Source organism: Stegodyphus dumicola, chromosome 11 (genome assembly GCF_044657685.1).
Source record: "Stegodyphus dumicola isolate Sdum_Otavi_A_Nest chromosome 11, ASM4465768v1".
Taxonomy (NCBI): domain Eukaryota; kingdom Metazoa; phylum Arthropoda; class Arachnida; order Araneae; family Eresidae; genus Stegodyphus; species Stegodyphus dumicola.
The window spans coordinates 115923334-115946338 of NC_140778.1; the positions used below are offsets into that span (position 1 = coordinate 115923334).

The 23005-nt window shown below is 33.9% G+C and overlaps 4 pseudogenes; all 4 read left to right on the top strand.

Moving 5' to 3' along the window:
• Positions 1–886: 886 nt before the first annotated feature.
• LOC146994336 (U2 spliceosomal RNA) lies at positions 887–1060 on the top strand (annotated as a pseudogene).
• A 5848-nt stretch (positions 1061–6908) lies between these two features.
• Positions 6909–7082, top strand: LOC146994337 (U2 spliceosomal RNA; annotated as a pseudogene).
• Positions 7083–12960: 5878 nt separating this feature from the next.
• Positions 12961–13134, top strand: LOC146994338 (U2 spliceosomal RNA; annotated as a pseudogene).
• Positions 13135–19001: 5867 nt separating this feature from the next.
• On the top strand, positions 19002–19175 carry LOC146994339 (U2 spliceosomal RNA; annotated as a pseudogene).
• Positions 19176–23005: the final 3830 nt, after the last annotated feature.

Below are 23005 nucleotides of genomic sequence, written 5' to 3' on the forward strand. Positions count from 1 at the left end.
ATATCTGTTTTTTATATATATCTGATTTGGAAAAAAGTTATCGTAGACTTATAACAAATACTATTCACACATGTAGTAGTTCAGATATTTTACTTCTGCATTTTAAAAATTTTCTTCCGCACGTAATAAAAAGCGAATTGTAAATTTTATTTGCTACACGAATTTTTCAAATCTTATCGCCTTAAAATGGCGAAAACATACTGTAAACTTGATAAGTACGTTTGCTTGTTGGTCTCATTTTGATTCGAAGGTGTCTTTCTAAGGCATCTTCTTTGCAGTCATTTAGCAGAGCTTATTTGTTTACGTCGGCTTCACTCTCCTCGCAAAGCGATACCACAGACGCACTCTGTATGTATTCCAGCCTGTTTGGGCCTAATAAATCGAATACAGAATTTGTACTACGATATTTGTTTTTGCTTCATTTAGTACGAAACAACCTGTATATCTCTTGCCCAATACAGAAGTGATACTTGATATTGTGTTTGCATATTGTAACAATTTGTACTACGATATATGTTTTTGCTTCATTTAGTACGAAACAACCTGTATATCTCTAGCCCAATACAGAAGTGATACTTGATATTGTGTTTACATATTGTAATTTTGTGGCCTTCGCTAGGATGAGAGAAAAAATATTTGACCAGTAGTTAACAGTTAGAAGAAACTATGGGTAGTGTTTCTTGCAACCACTGCATGTTATCGTTTCTCGGCTTGTCGGCTAAGATCAAGTGAAGTAAATTGTTTACAGATTTTATTAATTGTTAATTGTAAATTTCTTCCGCTGAATAGTGAATTGCACGAAACAAACAATGAATCAAAATAAATCGCACTGCGTGCGTTATTGGTGAGACCGCAACGCCTACACCACTATGATGTAAAGTTGCAGTTAACATTTTTCAATAAATATCTGTTCTTATCAGTTTAAAATCTGATATGACACTTACAGAGTGTCCTGATTTTAATCTAATTTTTGAACACTCGGCTTGCGGTTAGGTATTTATACCGCCCTTGCCAAAGGTTGGCCCGTTATTGCACAGCCTCCGGGAGCGGCCTTACTAAAATTAAGAAAAGAATTTGCACGTTGCTTGTTTCCCTAAGTCTCACAGCATGGCAGGAAAGAGAAAGGCAATGTTTATAATATGCTACACACAATATCATTATATCATATCACGTAGTATCACACATAAATATCATTTTCCGATAATACGTTCGTTATACGAAAAGTTAGTGCGTTTCGCAAATTTATTGCATAGATATAAAAGGGTATTCAGTTTCTTGTGTCAGGTATAGTTAATTATCCAGAAGTGTAGGAAAAATCGCAGACATTTCCGAAATTTAGTGCTATTATTCAGAGTAACTTTTAAAGTATTATTCGAAAAGAATAAAGCTAATTAAATTTATTTTTTAATTTTTAGTAAAGAACTAAACTACTTACATTATTAAATTTTAAAATAATTATAAACTGAGATACTCCTCACACGTGGAATCAGAGCTGTATTACGTGATATTTTAATTGACGTCCGCTTCTCCTTCATATGTTACTAAAACGTTAGCATTGAAAGATCTATAAAATTTAAAATATAAATATTTCCATTGTTTTCATTAACATTGTAGCTGGAAATTTTTGTTCAAAAATCTCAATTTGTATGCTCTGTGTTTTGGGAAAAGGGGCCATTGCATCAAACATTGGCAACACCTTATTTCTAAGCCCCGCCTACTAAGAGAAACACTGCATTCCTCATAAGATGAGTTGAATTTCTACTGAATGTCGATGGTGCGTATTTCTATTATTTATCCGATTATCGTATTTCTATTCTAGTATTATTTTTAAATGTTAAATATATAAGCATAATAATTCTTTTTCCTAAGTGCTTTTCGCCTATCATTATGTATTACTATTTGAAAACTGCAATGCATCATTTCAAAGATAAGCAGTGGTCACTTTTTTTAATATACATCGTTTCTCAAGATCTCCTAGTGATTTATACACATATGTGCAGCGCAATGGTTTCAGAACACTATTTTTAAAATTCGAATTTGAAGAGGCAAGTCTAAAGTTGTTTAAGTAATGGTACGATTAAAGAAGTTCAGGTTTAGGGTAATTCTTTACGTATAAATTTGAAAGAGATGCTTACAATAACATCAAGTCATTTAAATTATATAGCTAGTAACAGGTTGATTGGTTAAGAGCCTTAGCTTTTTTTATACTTTCTTATTAAAAAAAATTATTTAGGAAATCTGCAGGAAGTATGGAAAATAATAAAATAAAGTTAAATACAAATAAAATATGATGCTTGTAATATAAACGCTGACACATTAAAATAAACTACATTCAACCATATTCTTTCCCGTCGGAAATTTTTTCTGTTTTGCTTTGTCTGTTCTTTAGTTACGGTTTGAACTCCAATGTTAATGACGAGCATGATCAGTCCGTTATATATGTTTCTTTGTGTATTTTACACGGAAAATACGTTCAGAAGCCTATCTGAATGTTATCCACATATTTAACATTTAATTCATTCACTTATTTTTGCATCTATAAAAATATTCGTTTTTTGAATTTTTAACAAAACTAAATTGAAATCTTCAGTTCCAGGTACACCTTCTTTTATTTCCAAGCCTCTTCTTCTGCGTATTGTGCTCTGAGGAGCAATTGTAGCTCCTAAATTTAAAATCGTTTAAATGTCAGTCGGAATTTCAAGAAGACGAATAAAATCAAATTACTAAATTTCAAATAACTTCGAATGTAATATATTCCAAATGATCAGAAAGTATATGGAGGATTAATACCTGCATTTTTAGTTACAATGATTGGTTCGCATGTTTTTCTAATATCCCTAACCTACTTATTATGCTGAATTTTTTGCACACACAATCCACATTTTATTACGGTCATTTGCTGTTCTTATATTTTCACTTAGTCGTGCAGTCATGTTACGAATTTTGTATTTAGTTTGATATTTTTAGTAGAATTATAATTAAAATTTTTGAATTTCCCCATCTATAGAGCGCGGGGTAAATTTTAACAGACAGCTGCAACGTCGGAAAAGTAAAAATATAGGAGCACGTGCTTCTAACACTGAACAAATGGATAACTCTTTAATTTCATTTGAAATGACAGAAACGTTATAGAATACTGTGTTAGCTGTAACCGTAATTTCATCCTCTTTGTTTACCGGAAATTGCGAGAAGTAAAGAAATTACTGGAAATTTTTGGCGACCGATTGAAAGCTGTAAAATACCGGAGAGAGACATCTTAGTTCAGTTGCTGAATTAGTGTTATTGCGCCTTGTTTTAGTACTGTGTGAACTGAAATATCAGATTTAGCTTTCTCTTTAGAAGCGCATTTTGTGGAGGGGGGGGGGATTTTCTATCAATTAAAAATTTTTAGTAGTTTGAAGTCTAACTACTGATTATACTGCGTGATATTGTGAACACTTGTACGAATATCTCTGATGAAAATTCCAACGTTCTGTTATATTTCTTTTGATAAGGATAATTTTTGTGAAAATTTTATCACACTTTTTGCATTCATTCCGTTACGAACCCGTACGCAAGCAACACTTTTTGGTGTCATAGGGTTATTGAATGCCACTGACAAGACGAATGGTGAACAAATAAGGCAGTTGATGCCAAAGTTCGCTGCGTTCAAAGAAGAAATGAAAGCTGAAGAATTTCCGTTAAAGAAGAGATGGAACCTGTTAACGTAAAAATGAAACTGGGGAAAGAAAGATGGAAGCTGTTAAAGCAGAAATGAAAGCGCGACAAAAAAAAAAAAAAAAAAAAAGGATGGAAACTGATCATGAATTAGTTAAAGGGGAGAAAGTCGTTGAAGGAAAGATGGAATCTTGTCAAGAATCCGTTAAATAAGAGATAAGGGCTGCTAAAGAGGAAATGAAAAGTGAAATTACCTGCATAAGAGAAAACACATCTGAGGCTATGGAAGACAGAACAGACTCAATTGAAAGTAAAGGTGGACAAATTGAAGCAAAGGTTTCTTCTGTCAAAGAACAAATAGAAAAGCGAGTTTTATCCGTGAACAACAAATCGTTTACAGAGTTTCTTGTGTCAAAAAAACAAACAGAAAGAAGATTTTTCTGCCGTCGAAATGCAAATCGAACAACAAATTGATGATAGGTTTTCTGCAGGCGCCAAAGAGTTCACGTGTTGAAGAATTTCGTAGCGACGCCAGGGAGCAATACTGATGGTTTACCCATGCCTGCTCGTTCCTCTCTGAATCTATCCAAGTATGATGAGAAGAGCTCCTCTCATATATATATAAGACACAATTTTCTATAGTGGCGGATGCGAATGCATGGGATTCACAAGTTAAGGCCTGTCGTCTCGCCTCTTCTCTAAGAGCAGACGCTGCGGATATTCTTCAACCTCGTTCAGAAAACCAGAGACTAGACTTTGAAGCTCTAACCGACAGAAGTGTTTAAAAGAGTACAGCAGGCTTCAATTAAAATCGTCTCACCATAATCCCCCAGAAACACTTCAGGAACATGCCACGGATGTCGAAAAGTTCTCATCTCGCCTTTTTTTTAGAATGCCCGTCAGAAACAAGAGAAATCCTGTTCTTGCAGTACTTCATGGACATCACCTGGGAACCTGAATTATAGAAAGCACTGCGAATGGCGGATGTCAAGGACTTAAAAAAAAGCACTGGGGTGTACTCCATGAAATTGGTGGTGGAAATTCTCCTTTTCACCTCTCTGGAATGGGATTACATATCTTGCAATCAGAGCCGTGTTGCTGTGTATTTTTTATTACTCACCACATCTATACCATTAGATGTTCCTAAAAAGGTTAGCGATAAAAGAACTTATACATTATCAAATAAAGTTTTTTTCAGTGATTTTCTCCTGTTTCCGTACCTAAGATTTTTCAAAATCAATATCTGCATTAAAAATGGGTTATAATATCAAACTCCAGCTACAGCTTATTTCTAAGGACCGCCCACTGCGAGACGCTGGCGCTGTGCATACAGTGTTTTGAATTTTTTATTGCAGAAAAAAAATTAAATAGAAATAATATAGGACGTTAATAATATAAAGTTGTGACACTTTAAAGTAAGCCATATTCAATTATATTCTTCCTCCTTTGCAAGGGCCCACCAGCGGCCGAGCGGTAAAGTCGCTGAACACTGGTAGTTCGGTCCGAGGTTCGAATCCCGCGAACGGGCTGGCTGCATGGGCGTTTTCGTGGTTTTCCCCATGTGTAACGTGTATACGAGCCAGTTTCCCTTAGAAAGTCCTCCACGAAGGCATACCTCCTCTTAGGCAGATAGCCCTCGAGGCTTTGCCATAATCACACACACACTTCCCCCTTTGCAAGTTTTCTCTTTCTTTCTCTTTAAATGCTATTTTTAACGGTACAAATCTCTATCATAAAACCATGTTCTGCCGAATCTTGCGTCCATAAGCGCGCAAACGCGTTCATGTATCGTCTCATTAATACAAGAAGATGCTAATAGCTAATAAAGTATTATGGCTGAACTGAAAACTGCGTCTCGATTCAGATGTTAAATATAAACAAAACATTAAGAAGTTCCGAAAATAATCGATTACGCGAGCTTTAATTAAGACTGGGTGAAATTTCAGTTGCTCAAGTAACATCTGATGTTTAATAAATGCAGGAAACGATGGTTAGTAAATTTCAAAACGGAAAAACATTAAAATAAGTATAAAAAGAATTTAATCTGAATTCTATTTCTATTAGCTTGGTTTGCACTGAAACTTATGAAATGATATAATTACGTTGTTTCTTGACCACAACACCTAAAAATTGCAGAGGCTCTTATTATATTCGTATTGATATAAATTCTAAAAAAAATTGCATTTGTTCTTAATATCTTTATATTTATTTTAACAAGCTAATAGAAATAGACACTAGATAATTTTTTTAAATATATATACAATTTTCTTTCTCTTTAGGAGGGAGGCTTGTTTTATAATTATTGTTTCTGTGTGAAATTTGAATTATGAGCAGCATAATATGGAAGGAAATTTCAGTGGACTTTATATCTGTTTTTTATATATATCTGATTTGGAAAAAAGTTATCGTAGACTTATAACAAATACTATTCACACATGTAGTAGTTCAGATATTTTACTTCTGCATTTTAAAAATTTTCTTCCGCACGTAATAAAAAGCGAATTGTAAATTTTATTTGCTACACGAATTTTTCAAATCTTATCGCCTTAAAATGGCGAAAACATACTGTAAACTTGATAAGTACGTTTGCTTGTTGGTCTCATTTTGATTCGAAGGTGTCTTTCTAAGGCATCTTCTTTGCAGTCATTTAGCAGAGCTTATTTGTTTACGTCGGCTTCACTCTCCTCGCAAAGCGATACCACAGACGCACTCTGTATGTATTCCAGCCTGTTTGGGCCTAATAAATCGAATACAGAATTTGTACTACGATATTTGTTTTTGCTTCATTTAGTACGAAACAACCTGTATATCTCTTGCCCAATACAGAAGTGATACTTGATATTGTGTTTGCATATTGTAACAATTTGTACTACGATATATGTTTTTGCTTCATTTAGTACGAAACAACCTGTATATCTCTAGCCCAATACAGAAGTGATACTTGATATTGTGTTTACATATTGTAATTTTGTGGCCTTCGCTAGGATGAGAGAAAAAATATTTGACCAGTAGTTAACAGTTAGAAGAAACTATGGGTAGTGTTTCTTGCAACCACTGCATGTTATCGTTTCTCGGCTTGTCGGCTAAGATCAAGTGAAGTAAATTGTTTACAGATTTTATTAATTGTTAATTGTAAATTTCTTCCGCTGAATAGTGAATTGCACGAAACAAACAATGAATCAAAATAAATCGCACTGCGTGCGTTATTGGTGAGACCGCAACGCCTACACCACTATGATGTAAAGTTGCAGTTAACATTTTTCAATAAATATCTGTTCTTATCAGTTTAAAATCTGATATGACACTTACAGAGTGTCCTGATTTTAATCTAATTTTTGAACACTCGGCTTGCGGTTAGGTATTTATACCGCCCTTGCCAAAGGTTGGCCCGTTATTGCACAGCCTCCGGGAGCGGCCTTACTAAAATTAAGAAAAGAATTTGCACGTTGCTTGTTTCCCTAAGTCTCACAGCATGGCAGGAAAGAGAAAGGCAATGTTTATAATATGCTACACACAATATCATTATATCATATCACGTAGTATCACACATAAATATCATTTTCCGATAATACGTTCGTTATACGAAAAGTTAGTGCGTTTCGCAAATTTATTGCATAGATATAAAAGGGTATTCAGTTTCTTGTGTCAGGTATAGTTAATTATCCAGAAGTGTAGGAAAAATCGCAGACATTTCCGAAATTTAGTGCTATTATTCAGAGTAACTTTTAAAGTATTATTCGAAAAGAATAAAGCTAATTAAATTTATTTTTTAATTTTTAGTAAAGAACTAAACTACTTACATTATTAAATTTTAAAATATTTATAAACTGAGATACTCCTCACACGTGCAATCAGAGCTGTATTACGTGATATTTTAATTGACGTCCGCTTCTCCTTCATATGTTACTAAAACGTTAGCATTGAAAGATCTATAAAATTTAAAATATAAATATTTCCATTGTTTTCATTAACATTGTAGCTGGAAATTTTTGTTCAAAAATCTCAATTTGTATGCTCTGTGTTTTGGGAAAAGGGGCCATTGCATCAAACATTGGCAACACCTTATTTCTAAGCCCCGCCTACTAAGAGAAACACTGCATTCCTCATAAGATGAGTTGAATTTCTACTGAATGTCGATGGTGCGTATTTCTATTATTTATCCGATTATCGTATTTCTATTCTAGTATTATTTTTAAATGTTAAATATATAAGCATAATAATTCTTTTTCCTAAGTGCTTTTCGCCTATCATTATGTATTACTATTTGAAAACTGCAATGCATCATTTCAAAGATAAGCAGTGGTCACTTTTTTTAATATACATCGTTTCTCAAGATCTCCTAGTGATTTATACACATATGTGCAGCGCAATGGTTTCAGAACACTATTTTTAAAATTCGAATTTGAAGAGGCAAGTCTAAAGTTGTTTAAGTAATGGTACGATTAAAGAAGTTCAGGTTTAGGGTAATTCTTTACGTATAAATTTGAAAGAGATGCTTACAATAACATCAAGTCATTTAAATTATATAGCTAGTAACAGGTTGATTGGTTAAGAGCCTTAGCTTTTTTTATACTTTCTTATTAAAAAAAATTATTTAGGAAATCTGCAGGAAGTATGGAAAATAATAAAATAAAGTTAAATACAAATAAAATATGATGCTTGTAATATAAACGCTGACACATTAAAATAAACTACATTCAACCATATTCTTTCCCGTCGGAAATTTTTTCTGTTTTTCTTTGTCTGTTCTTTAGTTACGGTTTGAACTCCAATGTTAATGACGAGCATGATCAGTCCGTTATATATGTTTCTTTGTGTATTTTACACGGAAAATACGTTCAGAAGCCTATCTGAATGTTATCCACATATTTAACATTTAATTCATTCACTTATTTTTGCATCTATAAAAATATTCGTTTTTTGAATTTTTAACAAAACTAAATTGAAATCTTCAGTTCCAGGTACACCTTCTTTTATTTCCAAGCCTCTTCTTCTGCGTATTGTGCTCTGAGGAGCAATTGTAGCTCCTAAATTTAAAATCGTTTAAATGTCAGTCGGAATTTCAAGAAGACGAATAAAATCAAATTACTAAATTTCAAATAACTTCGAATGTAATATATTCCAAATGATCAGAAAGTATATGGAGGATTAATACCTGCATTTTTAGTTACAATGATTGGTTCGCATGTTTTTCTAATATCCCTAACCTACTTATTATGCTGAATTTTTTGCACACACAATCCACATTTTATTACGGTCATTTGCTGTTCTTATATTTTCACTTAGTCGTGCAGTCATGTTACGAATTTTGTATTTAGTTTGATATTTTTAGTAGAATTATAATTAAAATTTTTGAATTTCCCCATCTATAGAGCGCGGGGTAAATTTTAACAGACAGCTGCAACGTCGGAAAAGTAAAAATATAAGAGCACGTGCTTCTAACACTGAACAAATGGATAACTCTTTAATTTCATTTGAAATGACAGAAACGTTATAGAATACTGTGTTAGCTGTAACCGTAATTCCATCCTCTTTGTTTACCGGAAATTGCGAGAAGTAAAGAAATTACTGGAAATTTTTGGCGACCGATTGAAAGCTGTAAAATACCGGAGAGAGACATCTTAGTTCAGTTGCTGAATTAGTGTTATTGCGCCTTGTTTTAGTACTGTGTGAACTGAAATATCAGATTTAGCTTTCTCTTTAGAAGCGCATTTTGTGGAGGGGGGGGATTTTCTATCAATTAAAAATTTTTAGTAGTTTGAAGTCTAACTACTGATTATACTGCGTGATATTGTGAACACTTGTACGAATATCTCTGATGAAAATTCCAACGTTCTGTTATATTTCTTTTGATAAGGATAATTTTTGTGAAAATTTTATCACACTTTTTGCATTCATTCTGTTACGAACCCGTACGCAAGCAACACTTTTTGGTGTCATAGCGTTATTGAATGCCACTGACAAGACGAATGGTGAACAAATAAGGCAGTTGATGCCAAAGTTCGCTGCGTTCAAAGAAGAAATGAAAGCTGAAGAATTTCCGTTAAAGAAGAGATGGAACCTGTTAACGTAAAAATGAAACTGGGGAAAGAAAGATGGAAGCTGTTAAAGCAGAAATGAAAGCGCGACAAAAAAAAAAAAAAAAAAAAAAAAGGATGGAAACTGATCATGAATTAGTTAAAGGGGAGAAAGTCGTTGAAGGAAAGATGGAATCTTGTCAAGGATCCGTTAAATCAGAGATAAGGGCTGCTAAAGAGGAAATGAAAAGTGAAATTACCTGCATAAGAGAAAACACATCTGAGGCTATGGAAGTCAGAACAGACTCAATTGAAAGTAAAGGTGGACAAATTGAAGCAAAGGTTTCTTCTGTCAAAGAACAAATAGAAAAGCGAGTTTTATCCGTGAACAACAAATCGTTTACAGAGTTTCTTGTGTCAAAAAAACAAACAGAAAGAAGATTTTTCTGCCGTCCAAACGCAAATCGAACAACAAATTGATGATATGTTTTCTGCAGGCGCCAAAGAAGTTCACGTGTTGAAGAATTTCGTAGCGACGCCAGGGAGCAATACTGATGGTTTACCCATGCCTGCTCGTTCCTCTCTAAATCTATCCAAGTATGATGAGAAGAGCTCCTCTCATATATATATAAGACACAATTTTCTATAGTGGCGGATGCGAATGCATGGGATTCACAAGTTAAGGCCTGTCGTCTCGCCTCTTCTCTAAAAGCAGACGCTGCGGATATTCTTCAACCTAGTTCAGAAAACCAGAGACTAGACTTTGAAGCTCTAACCGACAGAAGTGTTTAAAAGAGTACAGCAGGCTTCAATTAAAATCGTCTCACCATAATCCCCCAGAAACACTTCAGGAACATGCCACGGATGTCGAAAAGTTCTCATGTCGCCTTTTTTTTAGAATGCCCGTCAGAAACAAGAGAAATCCTGTTCTTGCAGTACTTCATGGACATCATCTGGGAACCTGAATTATAGAAAGCACTGCGAATGGCGGATGTCAAGGACTTAAAAAAAAAAAAAAAAAAAAAAAAAAAAAAAAAAAAACACCGGGGGGAATTCCATTAATTTCGAGGTGGAAATTCTCCTTTTCACCTCTCTGGAATGGGATTACATATCTTGCAATCAGAGCCGTGTTGCTGTGTATTTTTTATTACTCACCACATCTATACCATTAGATGTTCCTAAAAAGGTTAGCGATAAAAGAACTTATACATTATCAAATAAAGTTTTTTTCAGTGATTTTCTCCTGTTTCCGTACCTAAGATTTTTCAAAATCAATATCTGCATTAAAAATGGGTTATAATATCAAACTCCAGCTACAGCTTATTTCTAAGGACCGCCCACTGCGAGACGCTGGCGCTGTGCATACAGTGTTTTGAATTTTTTATTGCAGAAAAAAAATTAAATAGAAATAATATAGGACGTTAATAATATAAAGTTGTGACACTTTAAAGTAAGCCATATTCAATTATATTCTTCCTCCTTTGCAAGGGCCCACCAGCGGCCGAGCGGTAAAGTCGCTGAACACTGGTAGTTCGGTCCGAGGTTCGAATCCCGCGAACGGGCTGGCTGCATGGGCGTTTTCGTGGTTTTCCCCATGTGTAACGTGTATACGAGCCAGTTTCCCTTAGAAAGTCCTCCACGAAGGCATACCTCCTCTTAGGCAGATAGCCCTCGAGGCTTTGCCATAATCACACACACACTTCCCCCTTTGCAAGTTTTCTCTTTCTTTCTCTTTAAATGCTATTTTTAACGGTACAAATCTCTATCATAAAACCATGTTCTGCCGAATCTTGCGTCCATAAGCGCGCAAACGCGTTCATGTATCGTCTCATTAATACAAGAAGATGCTAATAGCTAATAAAGTATTATGGCTGAACTGAAAACTGCGTCTCGATTCAGATGTTAAATATAAACAAAACATTAAGAAGTTCCGAAAATAATCGATTACGCGAGCTTTAATTAAGACTGGGTGAAATTTCAGTTGCTCAAGTAACATCTGATGTTTAATAAATGCAGGAAACGATGGTTAGTAAATTTCAAAACGGAAAAACATTAAAATAAGTATAAAAAGAATTTAATCTGAATTCTATTTCTATTAGCTTGGTTTGCACTGAAACTTATGAAATGATATAATTACGTTGTTTCTTGACCACAACACCTAAAAATTGCAGAGGCTCTTATTATATTCGTATTGATATAAATTCTAAAAAAAATTGCATTTGTTCTTAATATCTTTATATTTATTTTAACAAGCTAATAGAAATAGACACTAGATAATTTTTTTAAATATATATACATTTTTCTTTCTCTTTAGGAGGGAGGCTTGTTTTATAATTATTGTTTCTGTGTGAAATTTGAATTATGAGCAGCATAATATGGAAGGAAATTTCAGTGGACTTTATATCTGTTTTTTATATATATCTGATTTGGAAAAAAGTTATCGTAGACTTATAACAAATACTATTCACACATGTAGTAGTTCAGATATTTTACTTCTGCATTTTAAAAATTTTCTTCCGCACGTAATAAAAAGCGAATTGTAAATTTTATTTGCTACACGAATTTTTCAAATCTTATCGCCTTAAAATGGCGAAAACATACTGTAAACTTGATAAGTACGTTTGCTTGTTGGTCTCATTTTGATTCGAAGGTGTCTTTCTAAGGCATCTTCTTTGCAGTCATTTAGCAGAGCTTATTTGTTTACGTCGGCTTCACTCTCCTCGCAAAGCGATACCACAGACGCACTCTGTATGTATTCCAGCCTGTTTGGGCCTAATAAATCGAATACAGAATTTGTACTACGATATTTGTTTTTGCTTCATTTAGTACGAAACAACCTGTATATCTCTTGCCCAATACAGAAGTGATACTTGATATTGTGTTTGCATATTGTAACAATTTGTACTACGATATATGTTTTTGCTTCATTTAGTACGAAACAACCTGTATATCTCTAGCCCAATACAGAAGTGATACTTGATATTGTGTTTACATATTGTAATTTTGTGGCCTTCGCTAGGATGAGAGAAAAAATATTTGACCAGTAGTTAACAGTTAGAAGAAACTATGGGTAGTGTTTCTTGCAACCACTGCATGTTATCGTTTCTCGGCTTGTCGGCTAAGATCAAGTGAAGTAAATTGTTTACAGATTTTATTAATTGTTAATTGTAAATTTCTTCCGCTGAATAGTGAATTGCACGAAACAAACAATGAATCAAAATAAATCGCACTGCGTGCGTTATTGGTGAGACCGCAACGCCTACACCACTATGATGTAAAGTTGCAGTTAACATTTTTCAATAAATATCTGTTCTTATCAGTTTAAAATCTGATATGACACTTACAGAGTGTCCTGATTTTAATCTAATTTTTGAACACTCGGCTTGCGGTTAGGTATTTATACCGCCCTTGCCAAAGGTTGGCCCGTTATTGCACAGCCTCCGGGAGCGGCCTTACTAAAATTAAGAAAAGAATTTGCACGTTGCTTGTTTCCCTAAGTCTCACAGCATGGCAGGAAAGAGAAAGGCAATGTTTATAATATGCTACACACAATATCATTATATCATATCACGTAGTATCACACATAAATATCATTTTCCGATAATACGTTCGTTATACGAAAAGTTAGTGCGTTTCGCAAATTTATTGCATAGATATAAAAGGGTATTCAGTTTCTTGTGTCAAGTATAGTTAATTATCCAGAAGTGTAGGAAAAATCGCAGACATTTCCGAAATTTAGTGCTATTATTCAGAGTAACTTTTAAAGTATTATTCGAAAAGAATAAAGCTAATTAAATTTATTTTTTAATTTTTAGTAAAGAACTAAACTACTTACATTATTAAATTTTAAAATAATTATAAACTGAGATACTCCTCACACGTGCAATCAGAGCTGTATTACGTGATATTTTAATTGACGTCCGCTTCTCCTTCATATGTTACTAAAACGTTAGCATTGAAAGATCTATAAAATTTAAAATATAAATATTTCCATTGTTTTCATTAACATTGTAGCTGGAAATTTTTGTTCAAAAATCTCAATTTGTATGCTCTGTGTTTTGGGAAAAGGGGCCATTGCATCAAACATTGGCAACACCTTATTTCTAAGCCCCGCCTACTAAGAGAAACACTGCATTCCTCATAAGATGAGTTGAATTTCTACTGAATGTCGATGGTGCGTATTTCTATTATTTATCCGATTATCGTATTTCTATTCTAGTATTATTTTTAAATGTTAAATATATAAGCATAATAATTCTTTTTCCTAAGTGCTTTTCGCCTATCATTATGTATTACTATTTGAAAACTGCAATGCATCATTTCAAAGATAAGCAGTGGTCACTTTTTTTAATATACATCGTTTCTCAAGATCTCCTAGTGATTTATACACATATGTGCAGCGCAATGGTTTCAGAACACTATTTTTAAAATTCGAATTTGAAGAGGCAAGTCTAAAGTTGTTTAAGTAATGGTACGATTAAAGAAGTTCAGGTTTAGGGTAATTCTTTACGTATAAATTTGAAAGAGATGCTTAGAATAACATCAAGTCATTTAAATTATATAGCTAGTAACAGGTTGATTGGTTAAGAGCCTTAGCTTTTTTTATACTTTCTTATTAAAAAAAATTATTTAGGAAATCTGCAGGAAGTATGGAAAATAATAAAATAAAGTTAAATACAAATAAAATATGATGCTTGTAATATAAACGCTGACACATTAAAATAAACTACATTCAACCATATTCTTTCCCGTCGGAAATTTTTTCTGTTTTGCTTTGTCTGTTCTTTAGTTACGGTTTGAACTCCAATGTTAATGACGAGCATGATCAGTCCGTTATATATGTTTCTTTGTGTATTTTACACGGAAAATACGTTCAGAAGCCTATCTGAATGTTATCCACATATTTAACATTTAATTCATTCACTTATTTTTGCATCTATAAAAATATTCGTTTTTTGAATTTTTAACAAAACTAAATTGAAATCTTCAGTTCCAGGTACACCTTCTTTTATTTCCAAGCCTCTTCTTCTGCGTATTGTGCTCTGAGGAGCAATTGTAGCTCCTAAATTTAAAATCGTTTAAATGTCAGTCGGAATTTCAAGAAGACGAATAAAATCAAATTACTAAATTTCAAATAACTTCGAATGTAATATATTCCAAATGATCAGAAAGTATATGGAGGATTAATACCTGCATTTTTAGTTACAATGATTGGTTCGCATGTTTTTCTAATATCCCTAACCTACTTATTATGCTGAATTTTTTGCACACACAATCCACATTTTATTACGGTCATTTGCTGTTCTTATATTTTCACTTAGTCGTGCAGTCATGTTACGAATTTTGTATTTAGTTTGATATTTTTAGTAGAATTATAATTAAAATTTTTGAATTTCCCCATCTATAGAGCGCGGGGTAAATTTTAACAGACAGCTGCAACGTCGGAAAAGTAAAAATATAAGAGCACGTGCTTCTAACACTGAACAAATGGATAACTCTTTAATTTCATTTGAAATGACAGAAACGTTATAGAATACTGTGTTAGCTGTAACCGTAATTCCATCCTCTTTGTTTACCGGAAATTGCGAGAAGTAAAGAAATTACTGGAAATTTTTGGCGACCGATTGAAAGCTGTAAAATACCGGAGAGAGACATCTTAGTTCAGTTGCTGAATTAGTGTTATTGCGCCTTGTTTTAGTACTGTGTGAACTGAAATATCAGATTTAGCTTTCTCTTTAGAAGCGCATTTTGTGGAGGGGGGGGGATTTTCTATCAATTAAAAATTTTTAGTAGTTTGAAGTCTAACTACTGATTATACTGCGTGATATTGTGAACACTTGTACGAATATCTCTGATGAAAATTCCAACGTTCTGTTATATTTCTTTTGATAAGGATAATTTTTGTGAAAATTTTATCACACTTTTTGCATTCATTCTGTTACGAACCCGTACGCAAGCAACACTTTTTGGTGTCATAGCGTTATTCAATGCCACTGACAAGACGAATGGTGAACAAATAAGGCAGTTGATGCCAAAGTTCGCTGCGTTCAAAGAAGAAATGAAAGCTGAAGAATTTCCGTTAAAGAAGAGATGGAACCTGTTAACGTAAAAATGAAACTGGGGAAAGAAAGATGGAAGCTGTTAAAGCAGAAATGAAAGCGCGACAAAAAAAAAAAAAAAAAAAAAAAAAAAAGGATGGAAACTGATCATGAATTAGTTAAAGGGGAGAAAGTCGTTGAAGGAAAGATGGAATCTTGTCAAGAATCCGTTAAATCAGAGATAAGGGCTGCTAAAGAGGAAATGAAAAGTGAAATTACCTGCATAAGAGAAAACACATCTGAGGCTATGGAAGTCAGAACAGACTCAATTGAAAGTAAAGGTGGACAAATTGAAGCAAAGGTTTCTTCTGTCAAAGAACAAATAGAAAAGCGAGTTTTATCCGTGAACAACAAATCGTTTACAGAGTTTCTTGTGTCAAAAAAACAAACAGAAAGAAGATTTTTCTGCCGTCCAAACGCAAATCGAACAACAAATTGATGATATGTTTTCTGCAGGCGCCAAAGAAGTTCACGTGTTGAAGAATTTCGTAGCGACGCCAGGGAGCAATACTGATGGTTTACCCATGCCTGCTCGTTCCTCTCTAAATCTATCCAAGTATGATGAGAAGAGCTCCTCTCATATATATATAAGACACAATTTTCTATAGTGGCGGATGCGAATGCATGGGATTCACAAGTTAAGGCCTGTCGTCTCGCCTCTTCTCTAAAAGCAGACGCTGCGGATATTCTTCAACCTAGTTCAGAAAACCAGAGACTAGACTTTGAAGCTCTAACCGACAGAAGTGTTTAAAAGAGTACAGCAGGCTTCAATTAAAATCGTCTCACCATAATCCCCCAGAAACACTTCAGGAACATGCCACGGATGTCGAAAAGTTCTCATGTCGCCTTTTTTTTAGAATGCCCGTCAGAAACAAGAGAAATCCTGTTCTTGCAGTACTTCATGGACATCATCTGGGAACCTGAATTATAGAAAGCACTGCGAATGGCGGATGTCAAGGACTTAAAAAAAAAAAAAAAAAAAAGCACCGGGGGGAATTCCATTAATTTCGAGGTGGAAATTCTCCTTTTCACCTCTCTGGAATGGGATTACATATCTTGCAATCAGAGCCGTGTTGCTGTGTATTTTTTATTACTCACCACATCTATACCATTAGATGTTCCTAAAAAGGTTAGCGATAAAAGAACTTATACATTATCAAATAAAGTTTTTTTCAGTGATTTTCACCTGTTTCCGTACCTAAGATTTTTCAAAATCAATATCTGCATTAAAAATGGGTTATAATATCAAACTCCAGCTACAGCTTATTTCTAAGGACCGCCCACTGCGAGACGCTGGCGCTGTGCATACAGTGTTTTGAATTTTTTATTGCAGAAAAAAAATTAAATAGAAATAATATAGGACGTTAATAATATAAAGTTGTGACACTTTAAAGTAAGCCATATTCAATTATATTCTTCCTCCTTTGCAAGGGCCCACCAGCGGCCGAGCGGTAAAGTCGCTGAACACTGGTAGTTCGGTCCGAGGTTCGAATCCCGCGAATGGGCTGGCTGCATGGGCGTTTTCGTGGTTTTCCCCATGTGTAACGTGTATACGAGCCAGTTTCCCTTAGAAAGTCCTCCACGAAGGCATACCTCCTCTTAGGCAGATAGCCCTCGAGGCTTTGCCATAATCACACACACACTTCCCCCTTTGCAAGTTTTCTCTTTCTTTCTCTTTAAATGCTATTTTTAACGGTACAAATCTCTATCATAAAACCATGTTCTGCCGAATCTTGCGTCCATAAGCGCGCAAACGCGTTCATGTATCGTCTCATTAATACAAGAAGATGCTAATAGCTAATAAAGTATTATGGCTGAACTGAAAACTGCGTCTCGATTCAGATGTTAAATATAAACAAAACATTAAGAAGTTCCGAAAATAATCGATTACGCGAGCTTTAATTAAGACTGGGTGAAATTTCAGTTGCTCAAGTAACATCTGATGTTTAATAAATGCAGGAAACGATGGTTAGTAAATTTCAAAACGGAAAAACATTAAAATAAGTATAAAAAGAATTTAATCTGAATTCTATTTCTATTAGCTTGGTTTGCACTGAAACTTATGAAATGATATAATTACGTTGTTTCTTGACCACAACACCTAAAAATTGCAGAGGCTCTTATTATATTCGTATTGATATAAATTCTAAAAAAAATTGCATTTGTTCTTAATATCTTTATATTTATTTTAACAAGCTAATAGAAATAGACACTAGATAATTTTTTTAAATATATATACATTTTTCTTTCTCTTTAGGAGGGAGGCTTGTTTTATAATTATTGTTTCTGTGTGAAATTTGAATTATGAGCAGCATAATATGGAAGGAAATTTCAGTGGACTTTATATCTGTTTTTTATATATATCTGATTTGGAAAAAAGTTATCGTAGACTTATAACAAATACTATTCACACATGTAGTAGTTCAGATATTTTACTTCTGCATTTTAAAAATTTTCTTCCGCACGTAATAAAAAGCGAATTGTAAATTTTATTTGCTACACGAATTTTTCAAATCTTATCGCCTTAAAATGGCGAAAACATACTGTAAACTTGATAAGTACGTTTGCTTGTTGGTCTCATTTTGATTCGAAGGTGTCTTTCTAAGGCATCTTCTTTGCAGTCATTTAGCAGAGCTTATTTGTTTACGTCGGCTTCACTCTCCTCGCAAAGCGATACCACAGACGCACTCTGTATGTATTCCAGCCTGTTTGGGCCTAATAAATCGAATACAGAATTTGTACTACGATATTTGTTTTTGCTTCATTTAGTACGAAACAACCTGTATATCTCTTGCCCAATACAGAAGTGATACTTGATATTGTGTTTGCATATTGTAACAATTTGTACTACGATATATGTTTTTGCTTCATTTAGTACGAAACAACCTGTATATCTCTAGCCCAATACAGAAGTGATACTTGATATTGTGTTTACATATTGTAATTTTGTGGCCTTCGCTAGGATGAGAGAAAAAATATTTGACCAGTAGTTAACAGTTAGAAGAAACTATGGGTAGTGTTTCTTGCAACCACTGCATGTTATCGTTTCTCGGCTTGTCGGCTAAGATCAAGTGAAGTAAATTGTTTACAGATTTTATTAATTGTTAATTGTAAATTTCTTCCGCTGAATAGTGAATTGCACGAAACAAACAATGAATCAAAATAAATCGCACTGCGTGCGTTATTGGTGAGACCGCAACGCCTACACCACTATGATGTAAAGTTGCAGTTAACATTTTTCAATAAATATCTGTTCTTATCAGTTTAAAATCTGATATGACACTTACAGAGTGTCCTGATTTTAATCTAATTTTTGAACACTCGGCTTGCGGTTAGGTATTTATACCGCCCTTGCCAAAGGTTGGCCCGTTATTGCACAGCCTCCGGGAGCGGCCTTACTAAAATTAAGAAAAGAATTTGCACGTTGCTTGTTTCCCTAAGTCTCACAGCATGGCAGGAAAGAGAAAGGCAATGTTTATAATATGCTACACACAATATCATTATATCATATCACGTAGTATCACACATAAATATCATTTTCCGATAATACGTTCGTTATACGAAAAGTTAGTGCGTTTCGCAAATTTATTGCATAGATATAAAAGGGTATTCAGTTTCTTGTGTCAGGTATAGTTAATTATCCAGAAGTGTAGGAAAAATCGCAGACATTTCCGAAATTTAGTGCTATTATTCAGAGTAACTTTTAAAGTATTATTCGAAAAGAATAAAGCTAATTAAATTTATTTTTTAATTTTTAGTAAAGAACTAAACTACTTACATTATTAAATTTTAAAATAATTATAAACTGAGATACTCCTCACACGTGCAATCAGAGCTGTATTACGTGATATTTTAATTGACGTCCGCTTCTCCTTCATATGTTACTAAAACGTTAGCATTGAAAGATCTATAAAATTTAAAATATAAATATTTCCATTGTTTTCATTAACATTGTAGCTGGAAATTTTTGTTCAAAAATCTCAATTTGTATGCTCTGTGTTTTGGGAAAAGGGGCCATTGCATCAAACATTGGCAACACCTTATTTCTAAGCCCCGCCTACTAAGAGAAACACTGCATTCCTCATAAGATGAGTTGAATTTCTACTGAATGTCGATGGTGCGTATTTCTATTATTTATCCGATTATCGTATTTCTATTCTAGTATTATTTTTAAATGTTAAATATATAAGCATAATAATTCTTTTTCCTAAGTGCTTTTCGCCTATCATTATGTATTACTATTTGAAAACTGCAATGCATCATTTCAAAGATAAGCAGTGGTCACTTTTTTTAATATACATCGTTTCTCAAGATCTCCTAGTGATTTATACACATATGTGCAGCGCAATGGTTTCAGAACACTATTTTTAAAATTCGAATTTGAAGAGGCAAGTCTAAAGTTGTTTAAGTAATGGTACGATTAAAGAAGTTCAGGTTTAGGGTAATTCTTTACGTATAAATTTGAAAGAGATGCTTACAATAACATCAAGTCATTTAAATTATATAGCTAGTAACAGGTTGATTGGTTAAGAGCCTTAGCTTTTTTTATACTTTCTTATTAAAAAAAATTATTTAGGAAATCTGCAGGAAGTATGGAAAATAATAAAATAAAGTTAAATACAAATAAAATATGATGCTTGTAATATAAACGCTGACACATTAAAATAAACTACATTCAACCATATTCTTTCCCGTCGGAAATTTTTTCTGTTTTGCTTTGTCTGTTCTTTAGTTACGGTTTGAACTCCAATGTTAATGACGAGCATGATCAGTCCGTTATATATGATTCTTTGTGTATTTTACACGGAAAATACGTTCAGAAGCCTATCTGAATGTTATCCACATATTTAACATTTAATTCATTCACTTATTTTTGCATCTATAAAAATATTCGTTTTTTGAATTTTTAACAAAACTAAATTGAAATCTTCAGTTCCAGGTACACCTTCTTTTATTTCCAAGCCTCTTCTTCTGCGTATTGTGCTCTGAGGAGCAATTGTAGCTCCTAAATTTAAAATCGTTTAAATGTCAGTCGGAATTTCAAGAAGACGAATAAAATCAAATTACTAAATTTCAAATAACTTCGAATGTAATATATTCCAAATGATCAGAAAGTATATGGAGGATTAATACCTGCATTTTTAGTTACAATGATTGGTTCGCATGTTTTTCTAATATCCCTAACCTACTTATTATGCTGAATTTTTTGCACACACAATCCACATTTTATTACGGTCATTTGCTGTTCTTATATTTTCACTTAGTCGTGCAGTCATGTTACGAATTTTGTATTTAGTTTGATATTTTTAGTAGAATTATAATTAAAATTTTTGAATTTCCCCATCTATAGAGCGCGGGGTAAATTTTAACAGACAGCTGCAACGTCGGAAAAGTAAAAATATAGGAGCACGTGCTTCTAACACTGAACAAATGGATAACTCTTTAATTTCATTTGAAATGACAGAAACGTTATAGAATACTGTGTTAGCTGTAACCGTAATTCCATCCTCTTTGTTTACCGGAAATTGCGAGAAGTAAAGAAATTACTGGAAATTTTTGGCGACCGATTGAAAGCTGTAAAATACCGGAGAGAGACATCTTAGTTCAGTTGCTGAATTAGTGTTATTGCGCCTTGTTTTAGTACTGTGTGAACTGAAATATCAGATTTAGCTTTCTCTTTAGAAGCGCATTTTGTGGAGGGGGGGGGGATTTTCTATCAATTAAAAATTTTTAGTAGTTTGAAGTCTAACTACTGATTATACTGCGTGATATTGTGAACACTTGTACGAATATCTCTGATGAAAATTCCAACGTTCTGTTATATTTCTTTTGATAAGGATAATTTTTGTGAAAATTTTATCACACTTTTTGCATTCATTCTGTTACGAACCCGTACGCAAGCAACACTTTTTGGTGTCATAGGGTTATTGAATGCCACTGACAAGACGAATGGTGAACAAATAAGGCAGTTGATGCCAAAGTTCGCTGCGTTCAAAGAAGAAATGAAAGCTGAAGGAGTTCCGTTAAAGAAGAGATGGAACCTGTTAACGTAAAAATGAAACTGGGGAAAGAAAGATGGAAGCTGTTAAAGCAGAAATGAAAGCGCGACAAAAAAAAAAAAAAAAAAAAAAAAAAAAAAGATGGAAACTGATCATGAATTAGTTAAAGGGGAGAAAGTCGTTGAAGGAAAGATGGAATCTTGTCAAGAATCCGTTAAATCAGAGATAAGGGCTGCTAAAGAGGAAATGAAAAGTGAAATTACCTGCATAAGAGAAAACACATCTGAGGCTATGGAAGTCAGAACAGACTCAATTGAAAGTAAAGGTGGACAAATTGAAGCAAAGGTTTCTTCTGTCAAAGAACAAATAGAAAAGCGAGTTTTATCCGTGAACAACAAATCGTTTACAGAGTTTCTTGTGTCAAAAAAACAAACAGAAAGAAGATTTTTCTGCCGTCCAAACGCAAATCGAACAACAAATTGATGATAGGTTTTCTGCAGGCGCCAAAGAAGTTCACGTGTTGAAGAATTTCGTAGCGACGCCAGGGAGCAATACTGATGGTTTACCCATGCCTGCTCGTTCCTCTCTGAATCTATCCAAGTATGATGAGAAGAGCTCCTCTCATATATATATAAGACACAATTTTCTATAGTGGCGGATGCGAATGCATGGGATTCACAAGTTAAGGCCTGTCGTCTCGCCTCTTCTCTAAGAGCAGACGCTGCGGATATTCTTCAACCTAGTTCAGAAAACCAGAGACTAGACTTTGAAGCTCTAACCGACAGAAGTGTTTAAAAGAGTACAGCAGGCTTCAATTAAAATCGTCTCACCATAATCCCCCAGAAACACTTCAGGAACATGCCACGGATGTCGAAAAGTTCTCATGTCGCCTTTTTTTTAGAATGCCCGTCAGAAACAAGAGAAATCCTGTTCTTGCAGTACTTCATGGACATCATCTGGGAACCTGAATTATAGAAAGCACTGCGAATGGCGGATGTCAAGGACTTAAAAAAAAAAAAAAAAAAAAAAAAAAAAAAAAAAAAGCACCGGGGGGAATTCTATGAAATTCGAGGTGGAAATTCTCCTTTTCACCTCTCTGGAATGGGATTACATATCTTGCAATCAGAGCCGTGTTGCTGTGTATTTTTTATTACTCACCACATCTATACCATTAGATGTTCCTAAAAAGGTTAGCGATAAAAGAACTTATACATTATCAAATAAAGTTTTTTTC